Here is a 17,329-nt window from a genome sequence, read left to right on the forward strand (position 1 = left end):
TAGTTCCAGGCTCATCCCTTTTTCGTCTTAGATTTTGTTAATTTCAATATTATATCTTTGCCTTTTAATTAATTGACTAAGTGTTGGCTATCTTGTTGATTTTCTCAAAGAAATTGCAGTTTGTTTTGTTTATTCTTTCTATCTTTTTAAACTTTTAAAATATAATTTATTAATTTATTCATATTACATCTAAATTGTTATCCAATCCCTCAGTCACAGTCATAGGGGAGGGGAGTAAGGGGAAAGTGAAAGTGAGGGGGACTTCCTCCCCCTGTATATGCTCATAGGGTATAAAGTCTCTTCTTGGTAGCCTTCTATCCTTTCTCTGAGTGCCACTAGGTCTCCCCATCCAGGGAACATGGTCAAATATGGCATTATCATTTTAAATTTTATTTTTTTTACAGTTACTCAATTTACATGCTCATTGATAACCCCCCATCTCATTCTGGTTCCACTCTCCCAAAAAATTTTCCCCTAGTCTTCAGAAATAGGAATCTCTTCTCCCCTACTATACGATCCTAGCCTATTATGTTTTATCAGGCTGCCTGCATCCTCTTCCTCTATAGCATGGTAAGGGGAACAGAATCCATATGAAATACTGCCACAAGCACCCATTTTAGGGGCATACAAGAAGACTGAGCTGCCTATTGACTACATCTGAGCAGGGAGTCTGGCTTCTTTATGAATAATCTTCATTGGTACATTCGTCTCTGCATGCATCCCTGGAATCAGATTTGTTGGAGATATGTGTTTCCTTGTGAGATATGTGTCTCCAGTCCCCTCTGGGTCCTTCTATCTCCCAACTCTTCCATAAGACATGCTGATCTCTGCACAACGTTTGGGTGTGAGTCTCAGCATTTGCTTTGATCCCCTGCTGGGTGGAGTCTTTCAGAGGATGTCTATGGCGAGCTCAAGTTCTATTCTCTCACCATCTGCTTCTGATATCTATTCTAATTGCCATTCTGGATGTGAATTAAGCAACCTACCTAGTGTCCTCTTTGCTATTGAGCTACTTTAGGTCTCTGGATTATAGTATGTAGTATGTTTTCCTATATTATATGAATAATATCTGCTTATAAGTGAGTAGATACCATGCGTGTCTTTCTGGGTCTGAATTACCTCATTCAGAATGATCGTTTCTCGTCCCCACTCCTTGGTTGAAAAATTCAAAATTTCCCTGTTCTTAATAGGTGACTGGTATTCTATTGTGTAAATGTGCACAGTGTCTTCATCTAACCATCCATTGAGGGACATCTTGGTGTATTCAATATTCTGGCTATTAAAAATGAAGCTGCTATGAACATAGTTGTGAAATGCCCTTGTGTGGTGGAGCATCTTTGGGTATATGATCAGGAGAGGTGTATCTGGCACTATTCCCAATTTTCTATAAAGCACAAGATTGACATCCAAAGTGATTGTACAAGTTTGTACTCCCACCAGTAATGTAAATGTGTTCCTATTTCTCCAAATCTTCATCAGCAAGTGAAGCCACTTGAATTTTTGTTCTTAGCCATTCTGACAAATATAAGATGAAATCTCAGAGTCATTTTGATTTGTATTTTTATGTGTAATGATGTTGAGCACTTCCTAACAATTTTACATCCATCTGTTGAGAATTATCTATTTAGGCCTATATTTATTTAAATTGGATTACTTGATTTGATTGTGATAAATACCTTGTATTGTTTACATATTTTGAATATTAACCTTTTGTCAGTTGGAAGGATTGAAACAACAACCCACCTACAAAAACTTTAAGCCAAAATTTACCCTGTCTAAAACATGTGCAGGAATAAAGATAAAAAGATATTGGGAGAATGTCTAACCAATGCATGGCCGAACTTGAGACTCTCATCATGGGAGAGAGCCATCCACTGCCATTATTAATGATACTCAGCTAGGCTCGCAATGGGAGCTTCTTATACCTGTCCTCAGAGAGAATCCAACCAGAAGCAGACTGAATTCATTATTTAGACTCAAAAGAAGTTAAGAAACATCACTTTACATCATGATTGTATCTCCCCTCCCTCATGTCTTCTTTCTCTCTCTCCCTCCCTCTGGCCTTCCCTCCCATACTCCTCAGAAAGGGGAGCACTTCTCTCCTAACATCTACCCTGAGGCTATCAGGTTTCACCTGGACTACCACTATCTTTTTCCTCTGTTACCTGGCTTGCCAGGCAATCAGAAAAAATTAATGAACATGTGGGGGCCACAGCCCATGTCAGTAGTAGTTCCTACTTTTCAAATAATGGAACCTACAAGGAGACTGTGTTGCTTATCTACTACATCTGAGCAGATTGTCTATGTCCTCTTCATCATGGTCTTTGGTTGGTACATCAGTCTCTTCAGCATCTCCTTCCCACACCCTGGTTTGTGTGCTCCATTGGTCCCCTTGTGGAGCTCCTGACCATCCAGGTCCCTCTATTCCACAACTCTTATATGCTCCACCCATATGTTTGGGTGTGTGTCTCAGCATTTGCTTAGATCTCCTACTGGATGGAGGCCTTCAGAGCACTTTTATGGTAGAATCTTGTTCTTTCTCTTCACCTGATTCAGGCATCTATTTTATTCATCCTTCTGAAGAATTATATATATTCCTTCAGCCCCTCTTTGTCATTTAGCTTCTTTAAGTTTCTGTATTGAAGTGTGGTTATAATGTACTAACTGGCTAATATCCGCTTGTAAGTGAGTAAACACCATGTGTGTCTTTCTGGGTCTGGGTTAACTCACTCATGATGATCATTTCTAGTTTTATCCATTTGCCTGCAAATTTTAAGACTTCCTTGTTTTTAAAACCTGACTTAAATGTACCACAGGTTCTCTATCCATTCTTCAGTTGAGGGATAGGTGCGCTGTTTCAAGATTCTGTTTATTATGAACAAAGCTGCTATGAACATACTTGAGCAAAATGTCCTTGTTGTATGTTGGGGCATCTTTTGGATATAGGCCCTGGAGTGCATAGCTGACACTTGAGGTAGCATTGTTCCCAGTTTTCTGAGAAATGGCCAGATTGACTTCCAAAGTGGTTATACAAGTTTGCATTCCCACCAGCAATGGAGGAGGGTTCCTCTTTCTCCTCATCATTTTTAGCAGACGCAATTACTTGAGGTTTCTATCTTAGACATTCTGAGAGGTGTACCATGGAATCTCAGAGTGGTATTGGTTTGCATTTTCCTGATAACTAGCATCTTTAAGGATTTGTTTATGTGTTTCTCAGCCATCGGTATCTCTCTATTGAGAATTCTGTTTAGTTCAGTACCTCATTTTGTACTAGCTTTTTGGTTTTGGTGGCATTTGAGTTCTTGATTTATTTATATATTTTGGAAATTATCCCTTGGTCATAAGTCAGTTTTGTGAAGACCTTTTTTCATTCTGTAGGCTGTCATTTTTCTCTGTGGACAGTGTCCTTTGTCCTACAGCTTAGTTACATGATGTCCCATTTATCAATTGCTGATCTTTCAGTCTTAGCTATTGGCATTCTATTCAAGAAGATATCTCTTGGCCAGTCAGCTCAAGGCTCTTTCCCTGTTTTTCTTCTAAAATAGATAGTGTTTTTCTTCTAAACTTTGTTGTATGGTTTTATGTTGAGGTCTTTAATCTACCTGCACTTTACTTTTGTACAGTGTGATAAATATGGATCTATCTGCATTTTTCTACATGTAGACATCCAATAAGAAGTGTACCATGTGTTGTAGATGCTGTCTTTCTTCCATTAATGATTTTGGCTTCTTTTTTAAATATCAAATATCCATGGTGTGTGAATTTATTTCATGGTCTTTAATTTGTTTCACTGATCAATTGGTATATTTCTATGCCAATACACGCACTTTTTACTACTTTCACTGTTGCTCTATAATACAGCTTGAGAGCACGGATGAATTTACCTCGAGATGATCTTTAGTTGTTTAGGGTTGTTTTTGCTATTTTGGGTTTTTTGTTTTTTCAAAATGAATTTTAGAATTGTTATTTTGAGTTCTGTAAAGAATTGTGTTTGTCTTTTTATTAGAACTGCATTGAAAGTGTATATTGCTTTTCATAAGATGGTCGTTTTTATTATGCTCATCCTAAGGATCTATGAGCATGGGAGATCTTTCCATATTTGATACCTTCTTCAATTTATTTCCTCTCAAACTTAAAGTTTCTTCAAACAGGTCTTTCAAATTGCTCGGCTCGAGTTATTTTTGTGGCTATTATGAAAGGTGTTGTGTTTTCCCTAACTACTTTCTCAGTCTGTTTGCCTTTATATAAAAGTAGGTCTACTGATTTTTTGAATTGATTTTGTATTTAGCCACTTTGCTGAAGGTGTTTTTTAGCTAAATGATTTTCTTTGGGTCATTTATGTTAATTATCATATCATGTACAGATAGTGATACTTCGACTACTCCCTTTACAGCATGTAATATTTTCTTCTCCTTTTTTTTTTTTTGACTTATTGTGCCAGCTAAGAATTCAAATACTATATTCAAGAGACACAAAGTGTAGACAGCCTTTCCTTGTCCCTGATTTCTGTGTAGCTGATTTAACTTTCTCTCCAGTCAGTTTGATGTTGGCTGTGTACTTGCTGTATATTGTCTTTACTATGTCTAGATATGTGCTTTTATTCCTGACCTTTCTAAGATTTTAGCATGAATGTGTGCTGGGTTTTTTTTTAAATGATTTTCTGTCATCTAAGGAGATGTTCATGTTCTTCTTTTTTTAAAAGTTTGTTTATATGATGGATTCCGTTGGTGTATTTCTGTATGTTGACCCAAACTTTCATGCCTGGATGAAGGATACCTGATCATGGTGAATCATATTTTTGATGCATCCTTGTATTCAGTTTTCAAGTATTTTACTGAGTATTTTTGAATCAATGTTCTTAAAGGAAATTAGACTGAGATTCTCTTTCTATTGTTGCATCTTTGTGTGGCTTAGGTATTCAGGTGACTGTGGCTTCATGGAATGAGTTTGGTAGTTTTTCTTCTGTTTCCACTTTGTGGAATATTTTGAGGAGTATTGGTATAGGTCCTTTTTAAGGTCTGGTAAAATTTTGTGATAAATCCATCTAGCCCTGGGCTTCTTTGAATAGGAGACTTTTCATGACTTCTCTATTTCCTTAGGAAATATAGGACTATTTCATTTGTATGATTTATGTCAGTTAAATTTTGCTAACTAGTAGTTATCAGGAAAATTGTCTATTTCATTTAGATTTTCAAATTTTGTAGCAGATAGGCTTTTGAAGTAAGACCTAATGATTCTTTGAATTTCTGGTTGTCTGTCTTTATGTCTCCCTTTCATTTCTAATTTTTTTGATTTGAATATAATCCCTCTGACTTTTGTTAGTTTGGCTAAAATTTTGTAGATCTTATTGATTGTTTTAAAGAACCAGCTTTTTGTTTCCTTGCTTCCTTGAATTGTTCTCTTTGTTTCCAATGTACTATTTTAAGCACTTAGTTTGATGATATCCAGGCTTCTACTGCTCTTGGGTGTGTTTTCTTCTTTTGTTCTAGATATTTCTAGTGTTCTTTAAGTTTCAAGTATGGGATCTCAACAATTTCTTTTTGCAGGCCCTTAGTGCTATGAACTTCCCTCTTAACACCGCCTTCATGTGTCCTATAAGGTTTGTTACATTTTACCTTCATTTTCATTTAATTCTTTGAAGTCTTTAATTTCATTTATTACTTTGTCCCTGATGCAGAAGTCCTTAAGTAGTGACTTTGTTCAGTTACCATCAATTAGTAGACTTTCTGTTGTTGTTGAGTTATAGTTTTAATCCATTTTGGTATAGTAAGATGAAAAGGTATCTTTTGATCTTCTTATATATGTTGAGTTTTTACTTTGTGACTAAGTATATGGTCAATTTCCACGAGGTGCTGAAAAGAATGTATATATTTTTATGTTTGGGTGAAAAGTTCTGTAGATATCTGTTAGGCCCATTTAATTTCCTTGATTTTAATAGCTGAGTAGTATTCCATACTGTAAATGCACCACAGTTTCTTTATCTATTCTTTGACTGAGGGACATCTAGGTTGTTTCCAGATTTTGGCTATTACAAGTAAGGATTCTATGAACATGGTTGAGCATATGTCCTTGTTGTGTGGTGGAGTATCTTTTGTGTATATTCCAAGGAGTGGAAAAGCTGGGTCTTCAAGTAGCCCTATTATCAGTTTTCTGAGAAAGCACCAGAATGATTTCCAAAATGGTTGTACAACTTTAAACTCCCCCTAGCAATGAAGAAGTGATCCCCTTTCTCCACATCTTCGCGAGCACATGCTGTCACATGAATTTTTTATTTTTTCCATTTCGACATGTGTAGGATGAAATCTCAGAGTCATTTTGATTTGCATTTCTCTGATAACTAAGGATGTTGAGCATTTCTTTAAGTGTTTCTCCCATTCAGATGGGTGTAAAATGGAATCTCAAGGTGATTTTATTTTGCATTTCCCTGATGATTAAGGATATTGAACATTTCTTTAAGTGCTTCTTGGCCATTTGACATTCTCCTGTTGAGAATTCTCTATGCAGATTTGTATCTCATTTTTGGAAAAAATATTATGAAAATTTTTTTATTTTTACATGTACACTTATGTTATAAGATATATATACAATTAATTACTACAGCAAGAAGAGCATAAAAAATCAGGAATTATTTGGTATTTACTTAGTACTATTTATTTTTTATTAATTTATTCTTGTTACATCTCAATGTTTATCCCATCCCTTGTATCCTCCCATTCCTCCCCCCCCCCTTTTCCCCATTATTCCCCTCCCCTATGACTGTTCCTGAGGGGGATTACCTCCCCCTATATATTCTCATAGGGTATCACGTCTCTTCTTGGCAACCTGCTGTCCTTCCTCTGAGTGCCACCAGGTCTCCCCCTCCAGGGGACATGGTCAAATGTGAGGCACCATAGTACGTGAGAAAGTCATATCACAATCTCCACTCAACTGTGGAGAATATTCTGACCATTGGCTAGATCTGGGAAGGGGTTTAAAGTTTACCTCCTGTATTGTCCTTGGCTGGTGCCTTGATTTGAGCGGGACCCATGGGCCCAAATCTGCCTATCATATTGTTCTACTTGTAGATTTCTAGGACCCTCTGTATCCTTTTATTTTGCTATTCTCCCATGCATCTCTCATTTAGAGTCCCAATAGGATGCCTTCCCCTCTGTCTCAGTTTCCTGGTAAGTGAAGGCTTTCGTGGGACATGCCCCTTGGGCTAGTATGCAGATATAAGTGAGTATATGCCATTTGATTCTTTCTGCTTCTGGGTTAACTCACTCATTATGATCATTTCTAGCTCAACTTGCACAAAACTCAAATCCAAGTGGATTAAAGACCTCAACATAAAACCAGAGACACTAAGCCACTTAGAGGAAAACGTGGGAAAGAGCCTAGAACATATTGGCACAGGAGACAACTTCCTGAACAGAATACCAACGGCCCAGGCCTTAATGTCAACCCCTAATAAATGGGACCTCATGAGGCTGAGAAGCTTCTGTAAGGCAGGAGACACTGTCAAGAGAACAAAGAGACAGTCTACAGACTGAGAAAAAATCTTCACCAACCCTACATCTGACAAAGGTCTAATATCCAAAATATATAAAGAACTCAAGAAATTAAACACCACCAAACCGAATAACCCAATTGAGAAATGGGGCTTGGGACTAAACAGAGAATTCTCAACAGAGGAGTATCAAATGGCCGAGAAACACTTAAAGAAATGCTCAACCTCCTTAGTCATCAGGGAAATGCAAATCAAAACAACTCTGAGATTCCATCTTACACCCATCAGAATGGCTAAGATCAAAAACTCAAGTGACACCACATGCTGGCGAGGATGTGGGGAGAGAGGAACACTCCTCCATTGCTGGTGGGAATGCAAACTAGTACAGCCACTTTGGAAATCTATCTGGTGCTATCTCAGAAAAATGGGAATAGGGCTTCCTCAAGACCCAGCTATTCCACTCCTTGGAATATACCCAGAAGATGCTCCAGCACACAACAAGAAAATTTGCTCAACCATGTTCATAGCAGCCTTAGTCATAATAGCCAGAACATGGAAACAGCCTAAGTGTCCCTCAGTAGAAGAGTGGATAAAGAAACTGTGGTACATATACACTATGGAATACTACTCAGCTATTAAAAACAAGGAATTCCTGAAACTTAGTACTATTTAAATAGGAAAGGAGAGACAAATTTCCAACTTCTCTCTATCTATAGATAGGGAAAGACGTTCCTCTTTTCACTGTCTTTCTTTCTTTTATACTTTTGTTTTTTTACATATACATTTATTTTATTACACATGCATTAAACAAACTACATAAAGAAAGGGGATCCATGTGAAAGTCATGAGTTTTATAAATGTTTTATTCACAGTGATTTGGCTATTTGCATTTGTCAAACTTGAAGTAAACATTTTTCCTGTCTTTTGAGTCTAAATTTCTGAATAAAATTCAATATCTTTTCTATCTTATCTTTATTAACTTAACTCCTTTATCTTGATCTAAAAAAATCATTTTTCCTAACCTAGTAAACCTCATTTTAGAACTAAATCATCTGTTCTTCAATACCTCTCAGAGACTTGAGAAAGAATAAGGGTTCAATTAAATTCAGGAGTGAACCAGCAGTGCAGATTAGCAGCTTCAAAAATGAACAAAATGACTGATACAGTTTACTGCCTGAACAATGACCCAACACTCTCCATAAAGGTGAAGCCTCATTGTCAGTCTCTGCTAGACTTATTTTCAAGACAAGAAGTATTGAGGACATGCTTAAGCTGTCTTGGTAGAGTTAGCCCATCTACTCTGCCTGCATCTAAGTTGCACAGTTTTAGGCACAATTCTGTTTGTGGCAGGAATGAGGACATTTTGCCCAGTGGCTAGTTTGCCACATTTGAAGCCATCTCCATAAGGAGGTTCTTGGATGCTCATCATCTTCTTTGAGATCGGCTGGGTGTTGTCAGGAGTTAACTTGTCTTCTTGTCAAAGACACTTTAGTAGAATGAAAAAAATCTTTAAATGCCATGTTCTGACTGTCTCTGAGGCTTTTGAAGACCTTATTTTACTATCTATAGAGTCATATCTATCTGTTAGACTTAGGATATATGTTCATGTGCTCTAATCTCACAAGTATTTGACATGCCTATGTTTTGTATCAATATACTAAATTCTAGACCAATGACTTAGACATAACCTTCATTATGAGTACCAATTAAGACATTTGGTTAAGGGATAGGTTCATTTATGTACCTTTCATTCTATCCTGCCTTTATATTTTGATATCTCCCTTTCTTTATTTTCATCTCCTCTCTCCTTACCTATCGATGAAATATAAAGGAAGAGAGAGAGATCCCTGAGTTATGCCTCATTTCTCTCTATATAGGAAAAATAATAATAACTTGTAACCACTTCCTGATGAAAATAGGCAACAAAAAAGAAAGGTGCATCTCAGCTAAGAGATGACATCTGGGGCTGTCCTCTGGCTTCCACATGTACATTAATACATACATTTCTTGGAGTTCGAAGTAAAGGAAGCTTAATTTTGAATAAGGCCAGATCCAGGAAGGGATTCCCAAGGTCATCAATGTGCATGAGGAGGGCTGGTGTGAAACTCATTATATAGACCTGGCAAGTATTGAACACACAGAGGTCCATCTGATTCTGTCTCCCAAATGCTGGCACTAAAGACATGCAATTGATGCATGCATTGGGTTCCTGGCAACAGTTCACACCAGAAGCTGCATGGCATGACAGTTTAAATATTGAGCGTAAACCTTAGAGAAATACTTGAAAACTTAGCAAGGAATGGACTTCTTGGATTTCCAAATATCCCTTAAGTACCAGGACCTTGGAGAATTGCTTAGCCCAATAAAGTGAGATTGGAGCAATATAAGCTTAAGACCCTTCTTTTGAAACACTCATCTCTTGTCCTAGTTTCCATTAACTGGCAATTTGACATAGCCTAGAATTACCTGTAAAGTGACTCAAGTGAGGGGTTGTCCAGATCATGTTAGCCATGGACATGGCTGTGGGGAAGGAGGAGTCTTTCTTAATTGTTATTGATGGAAGAGAGCCCATATATGGGCAGGTGGTTCTGGAATGTGTAATAAAGCTGGCTAAGCCTGAGAAATATCAACCAAGTCATCAAGAAGTGTGTCTCCATGATTTCTGAAGTATTTCTGCTTAAACTTCTTGAGTTCCTGCCTTGACATCCAGAAATGACTGACCCTGACCTGGACATGTAAGCCAAATAAAACTTTTCATTCCTTAAGTTGATTTTGATCAGTGTTTTATCATGGTGACAGAGTGTTACTAGGAGAGCTTCCTAAGTACTTGGCTAAGTAGGGAGAAACTATGCTGTCTACTAATTGAAGAAGAAGTTCTTGAAGACAAAGAATATTCTGGAAAGCATTTCAGCATCTTACATGTAAGCTTGCATGGAGCAAGGAATAAACAATTTGGGCTGGGTATGGTGGTACAAATCTTTCACTCCAGCATTCTGAGGCAGAAGCAGAAGCAGATGCATCTACATATGTTCCAGGGCAGCTAGGTCTACACTGTGTGACCTTGTCTCAGGAGCAAACAAAAACAAAGTATATAAATTGGAAGTAAACATTTTTTCCAAACAGCTGATATTTTAGATGGAGGTATGCACAAAAGCATATCCATCAAATCCACACTTCACATGGGCACCAGGAAGAAAGAGTGAGAAAGACTGTGCACATTCCAATGAATCCGTGGTTGAGGCTCAGGGACTGAGGTAAGTGTAGACAGAACTCTTGACATCTGATCTTTATGCACATCACTGGGTTATGAGAATCTATTTTAATTGCACAGCATTCTCTAAGAAATCATAATAGCAATGTAGAATAAATATGATAAAGAGGGTGAGGAGACAGCTGAGTGGGTAAAGGCCCGTTCCTTGAAAACCTGGTGACCTGGGTTCCTTTCTGAGAATATATATACACAAATAAATATTAAAGAAGAATTTGCTTGGATGCCACACAAAGTTATTTTCTTGAATCCTCTGTCCTCCACATGAGTGTGTGTAGCAAGCTCATGATGTAGGCATTAGGTCCTGAGTCTGTATGTAACCAGATCTAAATCTACTTGAACAATCATCAGATGACTTTCACTACTCTACCCTGGGCTTTGGGTACCTGGATAATTTACTCTATCTCAATGGTTCCTCTGCACTCTGTACTTCTCATAACCTGGAACATTTGGGATCTTCACCTCCAGGGTCCCATTGTGAGAGAGGGGTCATATTCACAGCAGTAGGCTTTTGATAATCAACGTGTGGACTGTGTGTCAAAGAGTATCAGAACCACCTGGGTTGCCTCAAAATCAACAGTCTTGGGGAAACATAGTAATACAGAATCAAACTCTTCCTCAAATCAGATTGTCAAGTAGTTGATACACAAGCTACCTTCTGGGCTAGTGTTGTCAAAGTAACCTCAACATGAACACATATTTTAGATTTTCTTATAAATACATCAAAAGTGATATGATGGCTGGTAAGTCTGACAAGAAATACAGATTGCTTTACACAACCAAGAACTGATCATTATAAGTGATTATTAATTCTTAAACAATACTTGGGAAAGTTTAATCATAAATCTTCATGGGATAAAATCATTGTGTTTACATAATTTTCATAGCTACATAGCTTGAGCTAAATGTTCTCTAATACAGAAAATACGTGACTTACTCCTAAAACAACAGCTGTGCTATCTAGACTAACTGCCAAATGGTCCTCAACTATAAAATATCTGTAAACCATGATGTTTTAAGCCCACCTTCTATAGTTCTCAAAGCAGATTCTAAGTAAATTTTTCCACAGCTAACATTATCTAGCTGTGCAATCTTATGTCATGGTCCTAACTTTCTTTCAGGTTGTTTCTGCTTGATTGCTCACAGTCAGAGACAAGAGCTCTATCATTGTTCACAAAGGCACCATTGGCCAGGTGTCTTCCTTCACAATTCTCAGTGTGTGAAAAAGTTTTCCCTGGTTGAATTTCATTAGGCCTCATAATTAAAGTGAGAAACAGAGAGAAAGACAACTTTAGAAGAAAAAAAACAGATTTCAAAATAATTTTAAAGCAAAATTACACATGGACCATACATAATATTTAGGGACATAGGTGATAAGCCAGAGATATTTGGAACTTTGTCAATCAAAGCCTCAAAAGCTGTTATGGATGTCTAGAGATCATGCTGGACATTGAAGTTTGTCAAGCACAGCTTCTAGAACTTCTTATATCTGGACAAGAGGACATTTTATGAGGCAATCTTATTCTAGGCAAACATAGAACAAAATCACCAGGGTTTATTTGATACTTTCCTAATTATTCCTCTTTTGACAGGAATTTAGTCTGCATCCATCTATTGAATATTCTATATAATTCTTTGATAAGCATGCATGATCAAGTATTCCTGTGCTATGATGGCTTCAGAATGTTATAGAAGAAGTATAGATGGACGATAGGAATTTTCCATTTTCAGTGATTGAATCAGCAATAGTATAATTTCCATGGTTCTTGATTTAGTTCATAATCACACTAGAAATTCACATTGGTATCTCTTACCACTTGCTCATTATTTTTCCAGTCATATTTGTCATTAAATATTTCTACTGGAATGATGTTTTCTCAATGCCATTTTGATATACATTTCCAGTCAGCTAAGGATCTTGAATATAATTTAATTTTCATATATTTTAGAATTGTGAAAATGTTAAAATATAATACTAGCTGGAAAAAACTTACATGATGCTAATTTTTAAAAGACTTGGGAAATATGGAGCTGAAGAGATAGCTCAATCATTTAAATAAGTGCCTGCTTTACAAGAGACCTGTAGATTCACAACACATATCAGGTGACTCACAATGATATGTAACTCCAGGTCCAGTAAATAGAATGTGATATTGATTCCTAGTTGGGCCTTCAGCTTGTACCTTAAGCAAGGATATACATATACACATACACACTTAAACATTTTCACATATCCACCATAATGTGTTTTCTTTAACAATTTTTTATGGTTTAATGGGCTGGAGTTCCTCTCACATGTACAAAAGGCAAATACTTTACTACAGAGATATTAAGATGTCAATGGCTACATGAGCTACATATAAAGCCATCATTGAATATTAACTTATATTTCTAGTGGTACAGGATGTCGGCCCTACTGCTGCAGGAATGTAAAACATATATTATACCACTGGGCTGCATTGTCAACCACCATTACTTATTCTTGCTGTCATATTTCATTCACAATTTTTTTTGTTTTTCGAGACAGGGTTTCTCTGTGTAGCCTTGGCCATCCTGGACTCACTTTGTAGACCAGGCTGGCCTCGAACTCACAGCAATCTGCCTGACTCTGCCTCCCGAGTGCTGGGATTAATGCGTGTGCCACCATGCCCGGCTCTTCATTCACAATTTTATATTCCATGATTTGATTCCCTCTAAATAACAACTAAAATATCACTGCAATGAAGCATAATGTATTCTTGAAGAAAGAACAAAGGTACTTGGTTTGCAATATGATTACAGTGGACAATAAGATTCTAACCCTCTAAGGAATTAGAATATAAGGAAGTACTGAACCCCATGCTCTCTTAAACAGACAATCAATTTTGTGCAACTTTTGCTTTCTGACAAAGTGTTACTAATTTTAAAGACTTTTTATTTTTCAGCTTATATGGTTTCTTTAACTTCATTTACTTTAGAAAGCAAAATATAACTACATAATTTTTTACTTCCCTTCACTCCCTGTCATACATCCCATAGACCTCATTTCTATCCTTTACCCCATCTAAAATGCTCTCGCTCTCTCTCTCTCTCTCTCTCTCTCTCTCTCTCTCTCTCTCTCTCATTATTAATAAACTGTTTCATTGTTGGCTATTGGCTTAAACATACTGTTGGAAAAAGATTCAACAAAAAGAGATATTTGAAAAAAATACAACTAACTTTTATGATATTGCACACACCAGAGTTTGGTTAGTAATTATTAAGTGTTACAACAGCTATTACAATGACCAAAAATTCCTTGCCTAAGTATTCATTCCAAGTACCTAAACGTTTTGTACGTGTTTATATTTGTGTGACACATACAGCCATTTTGCTGGTGCAGATCAAACGTTTTAGAGTTGGTGACATCATCAACTATGACACATGGTATGGTCACCACAAATCAAACCTAGGTACTCTGAAAAGAGGAGCCTATCACTCTTCAATATTAAGCCAACAGTCTATCTCCAAGTTAGCAGTTTGAGATGTTGAGATTTCTAGCAAAATTTGACAATACTTGCATATCTACATGTGTGTACATATGGGAAGAGAATATTAGTAGAAGGGACTCAGAATGATTTCAGGGGATAAACCCTTAAATACAATTGATATATAACCAAAGATACCTAAGAGCACTTCCTGATTGTCGAGAAACTTAAGTTTACTTCCCAATAAAAAAATTGGCAGCTAGCAATCATATTGAAAATAGTTCTTGGTATAAAAGATTGTGTTTTTTTATCTCTGTGGTTATTGCAGGATTATTGAACACCCTTACACAGAAAATGAAAATAAAAATAATGTATTTTAGAAAATAAATCTAACCCATATATCCTGGAATCAGGGATATTTACATAAAAGAAACAAACCTCACTGTCTTGGTAGTTTCTACTGGAGTACAGTTATATTAAGACCCATGTTTTTTAAATTTTATTTTATTAATTTATTCATATTACATCTCAATGGTTATCCCCTCCCTTGTATCCTCCCATTCCTCCCTGCCTCACATTTTCCCCTTACTCCCCTCCCCTATGACTGTGACTGAGGTGGAATTCCTCCCCCTGTATATACTCATAGGGTATCCAGTCTCTTCTTGGTAGCCTGATATCCTTCCTCTGAGTGCCACCAGGTTTCACCAGTCAGGGGACGTGGTCAAAAATGAGGCACCAGAGTATGGGTGAAAATTAGACCCCACTCTCCACTAAACTGTGGAGAATGTCCTGTCCATTGGCTAGATCTGGGTAGGGGTTTGAAGTTTACAGCCTGTATTGTTCTTGGCTGGTGCCATACTTTGATCAGGAAAGACCCATGTTTTATTTCAGTAGCAATGTAACGAATGCAGACAAGTATCTGATGGTTAGAGTCATTAAAAATGCACAAATGCTGAATAAGATCATTTAAAGCTGATTTCTTGTTTCAGTTTTTTTACTATATCTCTTGTGGTTCACTTACATCTTAAGTTTTTAATATAATATGCATGAAAAGAGTTCCAGTCATCTGTTTCCCAAGCCACATCCTACCACTGTAGGTTCTTATAATTCTGAAATTTTAAGCACTCATAGAAAAACAAATCCTTACACTCTGGGAGAAGAGCTTCACCAATCTGACAAAGGGCTAATCCAAAATATGTAAAGAACCCAAGAAATTAAATGCCACCATGCCAAATATTCTTATTAATATCAAGGGGTTCAGACCTAAGCAGAGAATTCTCAACCAAAGGAGACTGAAAGGCTGAGACACCTGTAAAGAAATGCTCAACATCGCTAGTCATCAGCGAAATGCAAATCAAACAAACTCTTAGAATCCATCCTACTCCTATATGAATGGCTAAGATCAAATATTCAAGTCACAGCACATCCTGGTGAGGATGCAGAGTAAGTGCAGAGAACATTCCTCCCTTACTGGTGGAAGTGCAAACTTGTAGACCCACTTTGGAAATCAATCTAATGTTATCTCAGGAAATTGGGAATAATTCTACCTCAAGACACAGCCATACCACTCCTGGGCATATACTCTAAAGAAGATCCACTATACAACAAGGATTATTTTCTCACCTATGCTCATAGCAGCCTTACTCATAATAGCCAGAATCTGCAAACAACCTGGATGTTTCTCAGCCAAAGAATGAATAAATAAACTGTGGCACATATACACAAAAGAATACTATGTAAAGCAGAGAAATGTTAAAAATTGCAGACAAATTGATGGAACTAATGAAAATCATCCTGAGTGAGGTAAAGCAGAGCCAGAAAGGCATGCATCGCATGGTAAATAATCATAAGCGGACATCATCCACTTAATATAGGATAATCACATTACAATACACAGACTATTGCACAAACCAAGGGACCATGTAGGATGTGGACATAGACACTCTTTTCAGATGTAGTAGATAGGCAGCACAGTTTCTTTATGGTTCCTCCAGTGTCAGAAATGGGACTTTTTTTACATGGACTTGGGCCTCCCAACACTGATCACTTCCCCTGGCAGGGTGACCTTTCCAGGCCACAGAGGAAGAGGAAACAGACAGTACAGATGAGATGTGATGGGCTGAGGTCAGATGTTAGGGTAGGAGGGCTTCCTTTTCTGAAGACTAGAGGAGGGATGGTGAGAGGATGAGGGAGGAAGAGTGGGATCTTGAGGTGCTGAGGGAGGGGCCTACAATCTGCATGTAAAGAATTCAAACAGCAGAACAAGCAGGTAACTTATATTGCTAATCACACTACATGGGAATAGCTCTAAGGTTGGCTGAGACATGAATGTCTATGCATATACAAGGCTTCTTGTTAGTCACAGAATCTCTATGACTTTTTATTAGGTGCCATTCTTCATGTGAAATGCTTGAAGATTTGCAGATGCCTTTCTTGTGCTCATACACAGAGCAGAGAACAAGACCTAATTGTGTTGTGCATTCCAAACACCTGGTATCTTTATAATTTTATGACTGTGTAATGTTTGTGAGACATTATATGTTTTCAGAACAAAAGAACAGAACACTAATGCTAGATCAGACCTGAGAGGATTCATTCCACTCAGTATTTTGGAAACTGCCATCCTGTATCCTTCATGTTCCAGCCCCAAGCAATTCAGTTGCTGTTACTCATCATAACAGGACAGCTCTAAGGACAGCTTCCAAGAAAGATTCTGATTCCAATTGGTCCAGCATTTCATACTGTCCCACACAGGACACCTACTATGCCTTGAATGTCTCAAAATTTAGAAACTGGAGTACAAATGCTATTCCTGTCCTGTCTAACCATTTTCCCAATTTTATTTGAGCCACTGAAAAGTTATTTGCCACAAACCAGCCAGTAGAGATCTTAAGAGATTGATATTCCATTTCTCCAAAAGAGGATTGAATAGATTTTTCTTTGTTGTCTTGGATTACAGCTGCTTATTTTCATTGGGATTTGTTGTAAGTTATTATTGGTCTTATTCAGAGAGAGAAAAAGAGGTTGGACCCAGGGATATCTCTCTTTTTTGTTATTTTTCTGTTGAAGGTATGGAGATAGGGGATGAAAAGAAAAAAGGAGGATATATTAATATATATGAATGATAGG

This window comes from Acomys russatus, chromosome 31 (genome assembly GCF_903995435.1).
Source record: "Acomys russatus chromosome 31, mAcoRus1.1, whole genome shotgun sequence".
Classification (NCBI taxonomy): domain Eukaryota; kingdom Metazoa; phylum Chordata; class Mammalia; order Rodentia; family Muridae; genus Acomys; species Acomys russatus.